At 39.7% G+C, this 18,769-nt stretch overlaps 2 protein-coding genes across 3 annotated transcripts in view; one reads left to right on the top strand and one right to left on the bottom strand.

Moving 5' to 3' along the window:
- The window catches only part of CYFIP2 (cytoplasmic FMR1 interacting protein 2), a 2,832,302-nt gene that overhangs the window by 2,136,922 nt on the left and 676,611 nt on the right, over positions 1-18,769 (top strand). The gene's annotated exons all lie outside the window — the stretch shown is intronic.
- The window catches only part of FNDC9 (fibronectin type III domain containing 9), a 37,889-nt gene that overhangs the window by 18,254 nt on the left and 866 nt on the right, over positions 1-18,769 (bottom strand). The window lies entirely within an intron of this gene.

Genomic DNA, 18,769 nt, shown 5'->3' with positions numbered 1-18,769 from the left:
CAAAGCCATGGCCTGAAGCTCAATGCCAAAAAGTGTATTGTCATCCCCTTTGGTAAAAACTCTGTACCCATGAACTACCACATAGCTGGTAGTCTACTTAACGCTGAAAGTGTGATAAGAGACCTTGGGACACAGGTGGACAATAGTCTCTCCTTTGATAATCACATTGCCACAATGGTCAGGAAATCCTTCTACTTGGCTCACCTCATCACAAAAGGTTTCTCATCCAGAAAAAAGAGGTCATTGTTCCCCTGTACTCATCACTCATTAGACCCATTATAGAGTACAACGCCCCTTTTGGTATGTATCTCACAAGACATCTACAACAACTAGAAAGGCCACAGAAATACCTCACAAAGAGGATTACTGGCCTCAAACAGATGCCCTATGCAGACCGTCTCAAAAAACTCCAGCTCTACTCCGTCGCATATCGCCTACTCAGAGGCGATCTCTACCTAACATACAAAGCTATGTCAAACTCAGAGCTGTTGGACATGCTCCACTTAATGAAATCCCAATCCCTCTGAGCTACACGCTCTAGAGACCTAAACCTTGTCACCAAAATAAACAGAACATGCTGGAGGGATAGATTTGTGTCCCAAAGACTTCCCATACTCTGGAACAGACTACCTATCTATGTCAAACAGAGCTCCTCATTAGCACTCTTCAAGAAAAATTTTAATGATTGGATGGGAAATAGGAAATTCACCCCAGGGATCACTTCTGTGGCTCTGCTTGACATGGGCACAGGGAAATAATTATCTTGGGTGGTGAAAGCCAGGGTACATTTTTGGCTAGGCTTATATAGGCCCTAGGGCCAATAGCATAGTACCTACCTATGAACCTACCTATGAAAAAAGGGCAGTTGTTCATAAGGAGGCTGAGGAATGCCTAAAAATGGGAGAAGAGATTTTCAAACCATGTAATAACCCTGGTGAATTATGGAAAGAAAGCAGGAGTCTTGGGTGATCTTTAACCAAACAGCAAGGGACAGGGAAAGACTCAGAGAAACAGGAATGTGACTGAGAAGAACAAGATAATCAGACAGCACCTGATTTGTCAGGAAATGGAGGCTTCTGAGTAGAAGGAGTTTGGGTAGCCTTAGCAAGAGGAGCCTTCTACCACCTTTTTTACCTTTGGGGGAGGGTGAGACTGTCTACAAACAAAGGCAAGCTTGTTAAGGTAATTCCTTTAAAATTTGAGAGTGAAACAAAAAATGTGTCAGTTCTTGTAAGGCCTTTTTTCTTGCAGGGACTTAAACAACTCTGCAGCAGCAGCACAAAACAAATGCTTATTATCCAGAGGAGCATCCATCAGTTTAACCATGATATCATCAGGCAAAGCTTGAAGTCTGAGCCAGGAATATCTCCTTAAACAGAACCAAAAGTAGCAGCCCTAGAGGAAGCATCAGCTGCATCATAGTTTCATAGGTGTTTACTAGGCTAACGACCACAAGACCCTTTTTAAGCCTAGCTATGCATCCCAAATCTCTGACAAGTTCTGATACCCTTGATAAGTGTATGCAAGGGCCTGGGAGATTAACCATTTACAGGTTACTTGCATCCATTAGAGACATAGGTGCCAAACCAGGGATGAATTTCCGGTTTATCATCCAGTTGTCCAAGTTGCACTTGAATTTGTTTAGGGAGGAACTCTGTTTCACATGGATGGGAAGCTTGTTCCATAGACGAGGTAGTCTGTGGGATACATACCTATCTCTCCAGAAGGGCCTGTTTATCTAACAGGCAAGGTTTATGTCCTGTCTGCATTTAATGGAATAGCAAGCAACTAGGGAGGACATCCCTAGCAAGGAAAGAGCAGAGGCCTTCCCCTCAGAATCAGGAAGTTCTGAAATAGCCTGACAGACCTGACAGACGAGCCAAAACATATTTGGTCATATGTGCCTGATTGTTCACAGCTCTAAAAGCCAGGGAAGCAGAAGTATACACATTCTTACTTAGTCTCTCCATGGTTTTGCTGTCCTTATCAGAGGGAAGCAACATAGTAGAAGGCAACAATTTGGAGGGCTTATCAGAGGCAACTGATACCACAGAAGAGTCAGCCAAAGGGCACTTCTAAAGAAACTTGAAGATATCAGGCACTTTATAAAACGTCAGATTTTTAGGAGCAGGGAGCTGGGAATTAGGAGCCCAAGAAGCAGTGGAAAATGCAGCCAGCAAAGCAGCAAGAACAGGAGGAACAGCAGAGGGCCTAGGAGTACCTCTTCTGAACATCAGACACCTGAGCACAGTCCCATTTGAAAAAATCCATCATTCTGGGAATAGTGTCAGCAAAAGAAATCTCCTCAAAGGGAGAGTCAGGACTGATAGAGTTTTTTTCCTTAGAACCATAATCTAGGGAGAAGGAATCTGAAAAGAGTAAGTGAGGGGCTCTTTGTCAGAATCTGCATCATCATCAGAGGAATCCTGCTCCCTAGGCCTGTTAAGAGGGGTAAAAGATCAAGGAGAAGCAGGAAAAGAAGCCCTTTGTGAAGGCTTTAGAGCCATAAATTTATTAAACAGGCCTCAAGTGCTATTCAGTCTGAGGAGCTTTAGGAGAAGGAGAAAAGTGTTTCGTTTTTTGATTCTTTTTGAAAGGGACGTCAGCCTTAAACAACTTAGGAGGCTCTGGCCCCTGACTATTCCCTCACTAATATCTGAGGAACACCCCTAGGTCCTTCAGTAATTATCAGCCATGTCTCCCCCTGTACATCCAAGGTGAACTTCTCCGATGGACATGTGTGAAGTCAGATCCTTGCTGGCATCCTTCGAAGCAGTTGCAGCAGAGGAATCCGAAAAGGATCCTCCGAGCTTTCACTCACCTCAACAGAGACATCCAGTGGAGGCTGTACAGCCAAAAGGTTTACTGTCATGCTCCCGAATCACAGAATATATTTTTGAAAAAAAAATCGAGTTTATTTGCCTTGTTTTAATGTTCTAAAACATAAAAATGTCAAACATAAAATGCGACAGTCGACATTCACTTTTTTCCGTAAAAAAAAAAAAAATCTAGGTTTTTTTACGTTTTTGTAGGGAGAATATTATATATATCAACTCCGAGGTTGCAGTACAGAGAGGAAAAGGGTAAATTTCCCAATCATCACTGTACTGCAATCTCCATTCAAAAGCTTTTCCAGTTTTTGAATGCGCAATCAAGTGATAGGGATGCGTGTGCAATCATACATACAAGAGCAGACTTCAAAACATCACGTTTTCCTAAATGAATTGATGCTTTCGTTCATGCAAATGATTTCAAAATAATTATGTATGACATTTTTAAAAGTAGCATACTCTGCATTCAATTAACCCTTTTCTGATAATGTGCACTTTAACATCACAGAAGGTTGACCCTAAGGCTGGGAAGATCTTTCTCTAGTGGCTTTAGCCAACAGTTTAAGTAATTGGTTTTCCAAGTAAATAGCTAGGGAAGAAAGCCGACTAGGTAATGTCTTAGGGTTGAAAGCTTGGCAAATCTCTCAAGACGTATAGCCGTGGATCCAATAGTAATAGAAGAGTATAAAAAAAGATAATAATTGTAGATATGTGCTACTGGCAAGGGAGGAGGAGGATTACATTGGCATGTATTTATATTCCACCTAAAACTGCTATAATGAAGCTTAAGAAATTTTTGAGAGAAATAATCAGCTTTCAGCAGGGACCTTTACTTATAGGTGGGGATTGGAATTTGATTTGCAGCAAGTAGGGATGTGTCTGGGGGCCCCAGAAGGGAAAGTGTAACAAAGGAAGGTAGACTTAAAAAAATTTATAAAAATATTTGGCATGGAAGATGTGAATTCAGTACTAAAAGTTCGGAGTGAATTTACATATTTCCAAAGATACAAAAACTGGGCTAGGCTAGACAGAATTTACATTTCACAGGAAATTGTGCATTTAATTGAAGGTCTTGATATGCTCCCACTAACAATTTCAGATCATGTGCCAGTAATAACTAAAATAAAAACACAGGGTAATGAAATAAAAATGAGGTACTGCTACTTTCTTACCGATCTGTTAAAAAGAGAGGAATTTAAGGAATGGGTAGTAGAAATTATTCAGGAACCATTAGTCAAGTTTTTTTTCTGAAAATATCGCTAGGGAGTGGGATAAAATTAAAGTGGAGTTTAAAAATAGGATGGACATAAAAGAAACTGGGATATGGTTAAGAAGAAGAAAAAATATTTAGAGGGACTGATAAATGTTAAAGTATTGCAGAATAGGGCGCATCTCACAGAAAAAGAAGTTGAGCAATTGCATAAAGATAAACAGAAAATAAGGGATTACCTTGACAATATGCATGAGTTTAGAAAGATTGCTGTTAATAATTCTAGAGCACAAAAACTTTTAGTACAACAACAAAAGCAACAGAAAGTAGAAAAGGCTGTTGCCAAACTTAGGGAGCCTGTAACAAGGAAGGTAGTAAGGTAACAAGAGATAGTGTAGAGGTCAAATATTTCGGAAATTCTATGAAAGTCTGTATAAAGTAGAAAAATATGGAAAGCAAGAAAAGGTACAAATGGAAATGTTTATGGAAGAATAAAATATGCTACAGTTAGAGGTAGATGAGGCTGAATTACTAACAGGATAGGAGGAGATGAGATTAAAATGGTGATGTACAACCAATCCACAGGAAAGTCACCAGGAATAGATGGTATTCCTGTGGAAGTTTGGAAGCTAAGAGGGAAGAAACAGATAAAGATCTGGAAGGTTTTGCTTAACATTTATTTAAGAAGAGGAGTAGTACCAACATCCTGGAAGAAAGTGGTGGTAGCGGAAATACCTAAAGAGGGTAAAGATCCATCAGATCCAGCTTCATACAGGCCCATTTCAATATTAAACCATAATTATAAAGTGTTCATGTCTACAATGGTTAAAAGAATGGCAAAAATTATGCCATAATTGATAGATATGGATCAGTGTGGTTTTGTGGAGGAGAGGCAAACATTTAACAACATTAACAGAACATTGATGTTCCAAAGGGACGCAGAATGTAAGAAACTACCACTGTTGCTGATGGGTCATTTTGCAGAGAAATCATTTGACAGAGTAAGCTTTGACTTTATGAGCAGGGTAATGGGAGCATTTGCATTTCCTGAAAAAATTATAAGGTTGATTAGGAGGATATATGAGGGATCGTAGATGAAAATTAAAGTGGGTGGGGTCCTCCCTGATAATTTCTGCTTGGGCAGGGGAACCGGAAGGGTTGTCCTCTTTCCCTTTTGTTATTTTCATTATATTTAGAACCACTGGCAACGAAAATAAGGGACTCAGAAATTCAAGCATATAGTTGGCATGGTAGTCAAGAAAAGCTGGCTGTATTTGCAGATGATATTTTTTATACCTTATAAAACCAGAAAAGGATATTTCAGTGTTGGGGAACATTTTGAAACAGTATCAGATATTTTCAGGATACAAAATTAATGAAGCTAAAGATTTTGTTTACCAGTATTTTAAAAGGAAGGGCAGCACCAACATCTTGGAAGAAAACTGTAGTGGCTGTATTACCTAAACATGGTAAAGACTGGTCAGACCCAGCTTCATATAGACCCATTTCAATTTTAAATCATGATTATAAAGAGTTTAGGGCTATACTGGCTAAAAGAATGGCAAAAGTGTTGCCAAAACTGATAGATATATATCACTGTAGTTTTGTGGAGGAGGTGCAAACATTTGACAACATTAATAAAATGATGATCTAGTATAAAGCAGAATATAAGTAAATACCGCTGTTGTTGGCAGGTCTTGATGCAGAGAAAGTATTAAATAGAATAAGCTGGGATTGTATGAGTACAGCAGTGGAAGCATTTGCTTTCCCTGATGCAATAATAAGGTTAATTAGGAGGATATATGAAGGATCGAAGACAATATCTAAAGTGGGAGGGTTCCTCATTGATATGCTGTGTTTGAACGGTGGAACCAGGCAAAAGTGTCATCTTTCCCCTGTATTATTTGCTTTAGATTATAAAAGAAAAGAAGCAACATAGAAATTCAAGGAAATAATTGGTATAGCAATCAAGAAAAGTTGAGTTTATTTACAGATGATATTATTTTTCATCTGATAAATCCAGAAAAGGACATCAAACTGTTGTGGACTATTTTGAAACAGTTTCAAGTCTTTTCAGGATATAAAACTTATGAAGATAGAAAAAATGCTACAGACACAAATTATATACCCATACATGATTTGGTTCAGCAATACCCATGTTTATGGGAACAGGATAATATGAAGTATTTAGGAGTATGGATTAAAAAGACTTCTGCTATGGCAACTAAGGATATGTATGAATAAACTAAAGAAAAGGTAATAAAAACTGAGAAGCTGAAAGCTCTTGTTTATAGACGTAGATACTACAGTACAAACAATGAAAATGTTTTAGTCCCTTGAATTTTATATACAGTTCATGCATATTTGTATCAATCAGAGGAGACGTTGTGGAAAATAATTAATAAAGAGTTGAAGGAATTTATCTGTAGGAAGAAGAGGGCAAGAGTTAAGTGGAATAAGTTGATCCTTCCAAAAGAACAAGGTGGTTTACTATTACCTGATTTAAAGGTATATTTTAGAGCTACAATGTTAAGGCTGATATACGTAACAGAAGCAGAAGGTTTTAATTTAAGGTGGAAAAGGATGATGATTAAATTTAGTTTCATAAGTGTTTACTAGGCTAATGACCACAAGGGCCTTTTTAAGCCCAGCCATGCATCCCAAATCTCTGAAAAGTTCTGGTACCCTTGGTAAGTGTAAGCAGGGACTTGGGATATGATACATATACATGCAGGGGCTTGGGAGATGAACCATTTACAGATTGCCTGTGTCCATTAGAGACATAGGTGCCAATCCAGGGATGAATTTCCTGTTCCCCATCCAGTTGTCCAAGTTACACTTGAATTGGGTTAGGGAGGAACTCTGCTTCACACGGATGTGGAGCCTGTTCCAGAGATTGGGTAGTCTCTGGTATACATACCTGTCTCTTCAGCAGATCCTATGTATATCACAAGCAAGGTTTAAGTCTTTAGAATGAGTGATTCTAGTGCTGTTTGTTTTGATGATATGCAAAGTGTGGTCTGACAATGCCCTGTATGAGAGGCATACATCTCCCCTCAACAGCCTGTAGGAGACAGAATACAGAATGATGATGAAGCGGGGGGAGTTCACCAAATAAGATGAGAGTAGGATTTTGTATGCAGATTCTAAAAGAGAATAATAACAATCATACATAATATTATATCATAAAGTAGTAGAAAGTACTCAAAGAACTAATCCAACATGAGACTGGAGAAAGGAGATTTTGCCAAGGGGGCCAAATGCAAGTACAGAAAATAAGCAAGAAGGGACTGAAATTTGCTGGAGAAACCTGGCAAGGGGACCATGGTATTGGGAGCAAATAACTAGAGATGGAAAGGTAATATAGTGGATGAGGCCAAGAAGACATTTGGACTGCAGGCTAGAGACTGTCTTCTGTACCAGGGACAGGTATCAGAGTATAGACAAAGTGAAGGGGATAGGGGAATCCTACCTGCCTTGGTAAAGTGAATCTTGAACAGAGGCTGTTGTTAAAAAGAGGTAATAGTAGGGGATATAAAATATTGCATATTATCTATAAGAATCACTCAGAAGAGGTTAAAAAGGTTGGGTATAAAGACTGGAAAAACAATTTAGAAGGAAACAATGGGAGGACATTTGTATGGCTGCCAAGTATGCAACAAAGTCCAGAAGGTTTAGGATTTTTGCTTGGAAGTGTTTGCATAGGTATTTTTATACCCCAAGCAGGCTGTAAAAGAATTTTTCCAAAGGTAGATAGCAAATGTTGGAGGTGTGATGGGGAAGAAAGAGGTAACTGGGTATATATGTTCTGGAAGGGTAATGAGTTGACAGGTTTTAAAAATTCCGTACAGAGTAGTCTGTCAGAAATACTAGATGAGCAAATTAGTTCAACTAAGGAAATGATTCTTTTGGGCTGAGAGGCAGGATCTGAATTGCCTCGACATAATAAGGCCTTCTTAAGTTATATTCTACTGACTGCCAAAAAAGCAATTTCTGAAAAATGGAAATCAGAGGCTAAACCGATTGCATCTGAAATATTGAATATTATAAAACAGATAAAAAAATGAAAGCAAGATCTTTGGAAAAGAGAAGGAGCAAACTGCATAGAAATAAATGGAACGTGTGAGAAAAATACATGCAGAATAATGTTCAGGAAGGTCAAGGTTTAAGAGAATGCAGGAATTGAACAATTTATGCAATGTTGAATTGATGATAGTTATAAAAAGAACACATATAATATACAGTATATGTAAATAGAAAAATGTTAACACGTTTTTTTTTCCTTTCTATCTATTCTTTTGACAAACCTACTGTCATAGTAAATGCAACCCAGAGAAACCTAAAAATGTTACTGCTCAATGCCTAAACAAGAAACTCATACTCTATAACAGCTCCTCACTCTGGAGAATATTGACATCTGTACCATTACCAAAACATTAAATTTGCAGAACGTGTTCTGGCAGTACAAGGCTTTAGTGCCTTCCACACATTTCGATCATCAACTGCTCAGACAAGGATAAAAGGTGGAGGACTGTCAGTCTACATTAGCTACAAGAGTACTTCTAGACTGATTAAACAGGGCAATGCCCTGGAATTGATCCATGTGTAAATCACCACAAAGTCCTGTACCATATCCTAGCAAGCTGTAGGTCACCCTCTATATCCCAAGAATCCCATAGCCTAGACCTACTGGAGACACTTACCATTAAACCAAAAACCCTATTCATGGAAAAGTTTAACTATCCCTCTATAGACTGGGAAACATATACTACCTCAGACTCGCAGGCACAGCGATTTCTGGACCTTGTTAACACAAATATCCTTGATCAGGTAGTGCTCACACCACCAGAGGTTCAAACATACAGGACCTGGTACCCACCAATATGGGAGAGCACTGCATATCCCTCAGTGTCACATTCTTACTGGTAAGTTCAGACCACAAAACTTGCCTCCTTCAAAATAAAAATCTACTCCATAACCCCAGCAAACCCTGTAAGTGGTAGAAACTATTCCAAAGTAAACTATATGTTATTAAGCAATAGTTTGTCAAAATTCATTACCCCTCCTTTCCCCGAGTACACAGCAACCTATGTGGAATTGTTTAAAGAGACCTTTTACATCCATGTAAATGGTTGTATAGAGGCTGCTGTACCTACTAGTAATAAGCCCAAAAAAACTCTAAACACAAACCACACTGGTGGAATTCTAACCCTAATAGGGTAGATGACAAAAGGAAAAAAGTCATGGCTAAAATCAGGAATAGCTACTCCCATAATGATAGGAGCTCTCTAATCAAACTAAAAAGGAAACTAACAGGACTGATTAAGTCCAACAAGACCAATTACAAGGTTAGTATAGCACCACAGGCTAAACACAATCATAAGGCCTTCAACTGCTATGTCTGTAACTCAAAGGCAGCACACAACAGTGTGCCAAACTGGTGGTCAGTGGTGCCACTTTCACTGAGCAGAGTGGCATAGTGAATCTTCTGGCTGACAAATTCAGCTCAAACTTCACCCCCATTCCCCTCACCTCCCATTAGGAAATACCTACAAGTATAGCCCCCCTCAACTATTAGCAGGGAGCAGGTCCTGGCGGATCTTACTAAAGTCAAAAACACAGCTTCACTGGGCCGCAACAATATCTGTAATGCCTTCTGAATAACTTGAAACATGACTTATCAGGACTGCTTCAGTTACTTTTCAACTATAACCTCAGAACTGGCTTTGTGTCATGAGAATGGAGGACTGCAACTGTTATCTCACTTCACAAGGATGAGCCATCAACCGACTCTGGAAACTACAGACCCATTGGTTTGACTAGTCTAATATGCATAGCCACAGAATGAATTATCATGGAAATGATAAAGACATAAGCAACCTTCAGAAAGTGAACCCAACCCAGTTTGCCTTTGTCAAGGGAAGGTCATGCCTTCTAAACCTGGTGGACTTCTTTGAGAAGGCCAGCAAGGTATTGGATGAGGGGAAAACAGTACATGCAACCTAAGTGGATGTGGCTAAGACTTTTGATACAATATCTCACTCGTGTATAGTTAAACTCACCGAACTGGCATAAACACCTACATAACTTTCTGGATATCAAGGTGGCTCACAGACAGGACCCATGAAGTCAGGATTGGTGAGACCACCTCCACTAAGAGACTGGTCACCAGCAATGTACCTCATGACTCCATGCTGAGACTTTTCCTATTTGGCATTTATTTCTTGGAGGTGAAGACTAATATCAAGGGCCTTTGGCTGATCAAGATCACAGATGACTGCAAATTAGGAGCTATCATAGATTCTTCCCACAGTACAAACATCTTATAAGAGGGTCTAACACAAAAAAAAAATGACAGGTGCCAAAGTTACAGATTAAAACTGGGTCCCAAGAAATGCATTATAGTATCTTTTGGGAAATGAGCCACCCAGTCTAATTACATCATCGATAAGACACCCCAAAGAGTTGACCAGGTAGTCAGGGATCTGGGAACATATGTAGACAGTAATCTGGCCTTTGACCAACATGTGGTCAAGATAGTAAAAAAAAATAATTTGACGTTGACCAACTTATAAGTAAGGACATGGCATCTATGTCCAGGAATGTCATAGTGCCATTTCATTCGGCCCTTATCAGACCGATCATTGAGTATGTTGTTGCCTTCAGCATGTACCTGACCTGACATATGCAACAGTTGGAACATCTGCAAAGGTTTATTACCAGGAGAGTCCAGGATTATAAACACTTTGTCCTATACAGATCACTTTACAGCCCTAGCTCTATAATTGGTGTCCTATAGATTACTGAGAGGTGATCTATGCCTGGCAGACAAAGCATCCTCATATCCAGCTCTGATAGGCCTTTTGCGCATCCGAACTACTAGAGCCAAAGATTTAAATTTTGCTTGTGAATTAAATATGACATGTTGGAGAGACAGGTATGTGTCTCAGAGGATCCCCATGCTCAGTAACAGGCTCCCCATCCATGTGAAGCAGAGTCCATCCTTAACTCTATTTAAGTGTAACCTTAACCAGTGGATGGGAAATCAAAAATTCACCTCGGGTCTGGCCGCTGTGTCTCTGATAGAGAGAGGCAGATAGTAAGTATCCCAACCTAACATACCCCCCCCCCCCTACATAACCTTTAGAAACTTCCTAACTTATGTATCTCTCCTAATAAATGCCCATGATACATAGGGACAAAGTTGTGGTAAGTTGCATCGCTAGGCCTGTAAAGGCCCTGATGGTCATTAACTTAGTATATACATATGAACCTATGAACCTATGAACCTCTTAAGTGTTTTTTTTACAGGGGGGTGGTCAAGCCCCACCTGCACACCTTAGGGCAAGTCCTGCACACCCACTAACATATATATATCAACTCCACAGTTGCACCAACTCCAAGAAGGGAGAAATTACCCACAAAAAGGCATCACTGCTGGCACATCTTGTTGACAGTGATTTTCAATGGAGGTGCTCTGATCCTCAGTGTGTTGAGTCACTGGCAATAGACACTTGAGAAATCAAACTTCATCCACCAGTATGATAGCCAGGTTGTCCACATCCTTTTTCTTTAAAATATCTAAAGTTATGTAGACAGATCTGCATTCTGTTAAGTTTCTTGAGCTTGTACTCATCTAACTATTGTTATGTTCTTTATCTTTGCACCTTTTCCTCTCTTTTCTCTCCCTTCCGTTTCTCTGTGGTGATACTTGCCATTCTTATCATCATCTGTTCTACCCAACATTCATCTTTCCCCTCTTGCATTCCTTTCAGACATTTTTTCACCCTCTCAGTATCATTTTCCCAAAAAAGATATTTTGCCATACTTAATCCATCACATTCTGCAGGTAACTCCAAAATATATGAATAACATCCACTTCTCAGTTCTGCATCTCCAACTGCTGGATTTTCTAATCTTCCATCATTATTCAGTCTTCCTGGTAAAAAATAAACATCAATATGGCACCTTTTTCTGTTGTGGGCATCAGTTTACTTTTGCAGGTACCAAATTGACATCTGGTATGTGCACCCTGATTTTGTGTAGGTGCCTCTCTGACTTAGGCTAAACCTGAATGGATGATACACTGACTAAGTTTGCAAGAATGCAGCTTCATTCACTGAACTGGTGCAAATCCATTGCATTTTTGCAGTGCAGTCTATGTAAACAGCAGAGATATTTTTCCTAGGTACATTTCAGATTTTTATTGCCTGATACAGATTTCTGTGTCTGTGACCCCCTTGTGAATGAGTACTTAGAATTACAGTAGATATATGTAACTATTCATTCTGGAATGTGGGGGCTCTTTGTCTTTTGCTGTGTAAAGCCTAGCTTAGCTAGTGTTGTTTGTACTGCTTGGAAAAATGCTTACATTGCCACATACTGATAGAGTAGAGCCTGCTGCTGCTTTGTAGAAGCTGCATTGAGCAGCCCCATCTCTCTTACTTACTGAACCAACTGTTGAAAAGCACTATCTCATATGTGTCTCTAGTTTTATTTCTGCATTATGAAATAACAGCCATACTTGTGTTCAGTCTGGCTGAGCCCCCTTCTGACCTCTGTAATATAGTGTAGCCTGGAGTTTACATTGCTGAATTCCTGTTGTTCCAAGTAGTTTCCTAGTCCTCTGCCAGCACTTTCTTCTGATTTCACAGGTTTCTTAGTTCCATACTTTCTGCATCTAATATATTCTGATATATGTTTATGCCTTGACCTACCTCCAGAATGTTACTCGCATTCCTTTCTTTTTTTTTTTGTATGCACCATTTGTTGTATTAAACTGAATTGTCAACTGCTTGAATTGCAGTATCAGTTTTATGATATTCTGTAATCATGCAGCATTTTGTATACTCTCAAGTTGCTCTTAAGATAGGCAGGTGGCATTTATTGCACCTGCCTAGTATCCATAGGTTCATAGGTTCATAGGTTCATAGGTTCATAGGTTGGTACTAGGCTATCAGCCCTAGGGCCTATACAAGCCTAGCCATAACAATTCCCTGGCTATTTCTTCCCACATTATTTACTTTCCTGGACCCCTGTCTAGCAGGGCGACTGACGTGATCCCTGGGGTGAATTTCCTTTCTCCCATCCAATTGTCAAGGTTCCTCTTGAAGAGGTCCAAAGAGGCACTCTGCTTGACATGTATGGGCAATCTATTCCAGAGTCTGGGGAGTCTCTGGGTCAGGAACCTATCCCTCCAGCATGTTTTGTTTATTGTGATGACAAGGTTTAGATCCCTGGGCGTGTAGCTCTGAGGGATTGGGATTTCTTTAAGTGTAGCATGTCCAACAGCTCTGGGTTTGACATGGCCTTGTATGTTAAGCAGAGATCGCCTCTGAGTAGACGATATGCGACAGAGTATAGCTGGAGTTTTTTAAGGCGGTCAGCGTAGGGCATCTGCTTTAGGTCTGTGATTCTTTTAGTGAGGTATTTCTGAGGCCTTTCCAGTTGTTGCAGATGTCTTGAGAGGTACATACCAAATGGGGCGTTGTATTCTATAATGGGTCTAATGAGGGATGAGTACAGTGGGACAATGACCTCCTTCTTTCTGGATGAAAAGCCCTTCGTGATGAGGTGTGCCACATAGAAGGATTTCCTGACTGTTGTGGCGATGTCGTTATCGAAGTTGAGACCACTGTCCACCTGTGTCCCTAAGTCTCTTATCACACTTTCTGTGTTTAGTGTACTGCCACCTATATGGTAATTCATGGATACATGTTTTTTCCCAAAGGGGATAACAATACATTTCTTGGCATTGAGCTTGAGCCCATGGCTCTGGCACCAAGCATCTGTTTCTGTAAGGCCCTTTTGGAGAGTATCCACATCATTTGGGGATTCAATAATGGCTCCCAGTTTGCAGTCCTCTGCAAACTTTGTTAGCCAGAGTCCCTTAGTGTTGACCTGTACTTCAGAGAAGTAGATGCCAAACAAGAGCGGCCCCAGGACTGAACCCTGAGGTACTCCACTTGTCACTTGTCTGGAGCTGGATTTGGAGTTGGCTACTTTTACAGTGTGGGTTCTATCAGTAAGCCATTTAGCAACCCATTGGGTGACATAGGGATTAATGCCCAACTTAGTAAGTTTATCTATGATTCCAGAGTGAGGGATGGTGTCAAAGGCCTTGGCAAGGTCTAGCTAGGCTGTGTGGACCACCTTACCCTTGTCCATGGCTCTGTAGACTGATTCAAAGAAGTCAATCAGGTTCAGGAGACAAGATCGGCCCTTCACAAACCCAAACTGGGTGGGGTCCAGTGTTTGAAGGTTGCCAATGTCTTTGTTTATAAGTTCCATGATAATACGCTCCATGGCCTTGCAGATAAGGCTTGTCAGACTGATGGGACGGTAGTTTCCGGGATCCAAGGTGGATCCCCCCTTGTGGATTGGGATAACTGTAGCTCTGCACCACTCAGTGGGCACGAAACCTGAGGTGAGGCTATGATTAAACATGACACTTAGGTGAGGTGCCAGTTCATATTGTAGTTCATGTAGTACACAGCCCGGGATGTCATCTGGTCCCATGGATGCTGTATTCTTCCCTTTAGAGTGTGCGTTTTGTACCTGTGTGGCCGTTATTACTGGAATTTGGCAATCCTCCGGTATTGAGATGGGCCATTTAGGGGGTGAGAGGGGGGTGAAGTTGGCACTGAATCGATCTGCCAGGATATTGGCAATATCCTTTGGATCAGTATATTTAATGCCATTCTGTTTTAGCTCAGAGCAGACCTGAGCATAGTGTAGTTAAATAAACAAAAGACATCAGATATTACTTCCTTTCTTCTCCTGTCCTGATCAAAAGAATTAGCTTAGTTTGAAATAGAGTAAATGAGGCATGAAACACCTAAAGGATAAACAGTGCTTGATTCAGAAGAGAATTGTGATGCTGTGTAAGACAGATGATGAATGCCGTGCGGACCCCTTGCACAGCAGCAGCAACCTAATGTGAACATATCTTCCAGTCTGGATTCTGGTAAAAAAAAAAATACTCTTCATTTTTTTTATACTGCAGAGTGGATACACTTAAAACTCCTACTGAGGTGGCTTTTATTAACAATGACCTCAGGAAGAAGTCATTTAGCTTTTAAAAATGATGAAATTCTTTTTTGATAGTCAATGGCCAGGCCCCTAGAAACACTGGATGTGAAACCTGTAGTGTAGTGTCACCTTCTTGTGATTGGTATACACGCTCACACACACACACACACACACACACACACACACACACACACACACACACACACACACACCATGAAAAAAAATACAAGTGACTTCACAAGTCATTTGAACAGGCCTTTATATTATGTGCTGTAATTCTGTCACAGTATCCTGAACTGCTTCTTTTTTGGTCTTGTGGTGATGCCTTGTAATGGTTTGGATGAGGCTGTTCTTTAATTACTTTAGGCTCCGTTTTATATACCTCAATATTCAGTCTCTCTTAGCAGCAGGCGTAACACATCCTGCATTTTTTTATTGACCATGGCAAGATGGTTTAATAATGAATCTGTATTGCTCCATGTAGGACAGGAAGATACAAGTTTGTAAGGTAATGTTTTATTTTAAAAGCTGCAGAAAGAGATTTAGATGTAGCGTTTAAATTGGAGAAACAGTTTGTTTATCCTTGCAACCTGCTCTTCGGGGTTAATATAGTTATGCGTTCAGATCTATATGAAGCAGGGCTGTCTCTTGCTGTATTTTTTTCTGATCTTGTGCTGTATTTACACTTTTTTAAAAGGAAAGAAATAAAAGTTTCAGCAGACAGAAAACTAAAGAACACATATTCAGTAAAGTCAGGTTTATTATTGCAGCTGCCTATTCAAGATATTGGGATTTACTCATAGATGAAGCAGTTTGGTCAAACCTTGTAGCATGGTGGGCATAGCTGCCATTCATGAGTACATAACTGAATAATCACACTGAACTCAGTCACTGCAGTCACATGGTTCTTTCGTTTTCTGTCCATTTTCAGTCGGACTACTCAATATTTTACATAGTATATTTATCTACTTAATAAAATTCACTTATTTAAATTTGATACAAATCTGATAAACAATTTATAGGTAACTCAGTTTAGTATAGGTGAGAGGTTTTCATTTGCATAATTTACACTGAAAGTTTGCTGTACACTTCATCTGTTGGCAGATTGTAATTATTATGGTCGTATGTATTAATATGTGATTATCTGTAACTTTTAAAATAGTTATATGTAGGAATGGTAAAATGGTGTTGTCATGTTCTTTTCAGATGCAAATGAAATACAACTGGAAATCCATTTCAGAAGTACAGGAGGAAGTGTAACAGGAGATGCCAGTTCATTAAAGACAGCTCCCTTTAGAGAAATAAGTATTATGTGGTAGCTAACATAGAAAGACTTCATGCTCTTTTTTTGTAGTTTGAAGATTTCAGTATGTTATCTGGTGCAACAGGTTATAGGAGATCTGATATCTCTTGCCTTTTTATGGAAATATCACAGTGGTAATATTTTTCCTTTGGAGAGGTTACAAAGTGGTAATGTCAGTTGTTGACCTTCCTGAAGTGAGTGGATTTTTTTTCCTCTGAGGTATAGCATGATTTGTTAGGGACTTTCAGTAAAGTCTTAGTAATTTTCCTTCCCATTAAAAAAAGGGGTTTATGTTTACCCATTGAATGGTAAAATCATCAAATGGCGTATGTCGTTGGACATGATGTTCATTGAGCCGTTCTGACTAGTGTAGGGATAAGGAATTTTGCCCTTTCCCCACTGTAGTGCAGTCTCAGAGTTGGTATATGTAATTAGCGGAGGGTGTGGGGGGCACATCCCCCCACATGAGGAGGTTTTGGTGAATGGCATTTACAATGTAATACAGTTCGATGATTATACCATTCGGTGAGTAAACATAGACTCAAAAAAACTGTGCACTACCAGTAAAACAATTGTAAGTCAGTCAGAGCAGAGTAGTTTGATATCTTCCAGCAAAACCAGACTGCAGCTTTACCTTTCTCAAATCCTTAAATATTGTACTCAAGTAGTGAGATGCTAACCATGCCACTCGGTATTGTCTCAGTCTCCAGGCTTATGAAGCCAGTGTAGTCAAAGAAAAGCAATTACTGATAGCTTAGTATTTTTTTTTAATTCTGCAAGATGCATGCTTGGGCAAAATGAAAAAAAAATGACTGTATTAGCTACTGTGAAACTTTTAAGGAGACCCAAAGCAGCACACGTGGTGGCTTTGTTTCCTTTGAAATACTCACTTATCTGCTTTCAGAGCATTTGTACCAGTAGTTTGTTTTTTTGGTTCAGTCCAGCCCCCCCATTCATCTGTTTCCACTGCCCCCATGACCTTTTCTATGTAATACCTCAGCAGGTTATAGCCACAAGTGGTGTAGGTGGTATTTTTAGTGATAGTGAGCTGCCATCCTAGATGGATATTTTTTCCTTGTATTACATATCTTGGAAGCTGCTTTAAGGTGTAGTGAATGCAGTGTGGGGACATTGCTTATCCATGCAAGAAGCTTGCCATTACTGGAAGCCATGCTTCTCTCAGAGAGTTAATGTTTCTGTTATGTCCCATACTGGTTTCCACCACAGAATGTCCTAGTGAGGCAAGCAGCACCAAAACATACATCCTGTCCCTTCCCTTGTGATGAGTTAGCTGATAATGGCTGCTTAATTCCAGTCCCTGCTAGTTCCCCTAAGACCTGGCAGTTAACTAAATCTGGGTCATTGTCTGAGCTCCAGTACTGTATTACAAGAAGACAGTATTTGCATCAGTAGTTTTTAAGAAATTCACTCCTGAACATTCCGAAGGAGCAGCGATAGCCGAGTGTAGTTTTATTAGTTGTTTTGTAGTATGGAAACTGAGCTGATGTCATATTGCCGATTAACAACTAAGCCATCTAAATTCTATTTTGTTAGTCTATGTTTTTCAGCTGCTTAGCCTTGCACATCTCCTGTGTGAGCAGACTTACTTCTTATACCCTTGCTACTATTGTAATCAACTTTTGGGTTAATGAAACTTCGGCTTGAGGAGAAACCCATAGTGCTTCTCCTGACAGAGATACAATGAACTATGGGAACAGCTTAGGATTACTTGCATGCAGCTGATTCATAAATGAGATGAAACTGGATTGAACCTGACATAAAAATGTTTAGTTATTTAGATTAGTATCTGTTGACTGGCATACCAAGATTAGCTGCATTTAAGAGAAAGGGGCAGCAGTTAGGAAGCAAGAAGGCACAGCAATATATTTTCTCATTGAAACATACTATATAACAAGTACCTGTCTTTGGAACAATACTGTAGATTTGGGAATTGTTTCTGAGTTATGCATTCTGTAACACAAAACGTACCATCGGATATGGAACATTGGACACTTTTAAGTGTCTCTTGTTCTCTGGCAGTTATCCATACAATGAAGGTCTATGCGTATGGCACTCTGTTTTCTTTTTAACCTCTAGTCTCCTGCTGCAGCATGGTCACTTAGTATCATGTACGTATTTATGGAAGAGCTACAATTTAGGAAGAATGTACCCATCTTCAGTCCCTGTAATGAGCATGTTGTGCACTGATTTAATCCACAAACTTGTCTAAATGAGTAAATGTCAATATGCAGTCATCTACACTTCTGATGGTTTTGGTTAAGATGAAATTCACTCACTCATTTTTGTTGTACTCTATCCCCAAGAGACATATCAATACTGTTGTTTGATTGCATATTATGTGGTTTACTAGTTTGCTTTTAGGGTAAAATTGCT

The sequence above is a fragment of the Protopterus annectens genome, chromosome 4.part0 (assembly GCF_019279795.1).
Source record: "Protopterus annectens isolate FY-2018-M chromosome 4.part0, PAN1.0, whole genome shotgun sequence".
Taxonomy (NCBI): Eukaryota; Metazoa; Chordata; order Ceratodontiformes; family Protopteridae; genus Protopterus; species Protopterus annectens.
The sequence above is the reverse complement of the archived record's forward strand: the minus strand, read 5'-3'. Positions and strand labels throughout refer to the sequence as shown.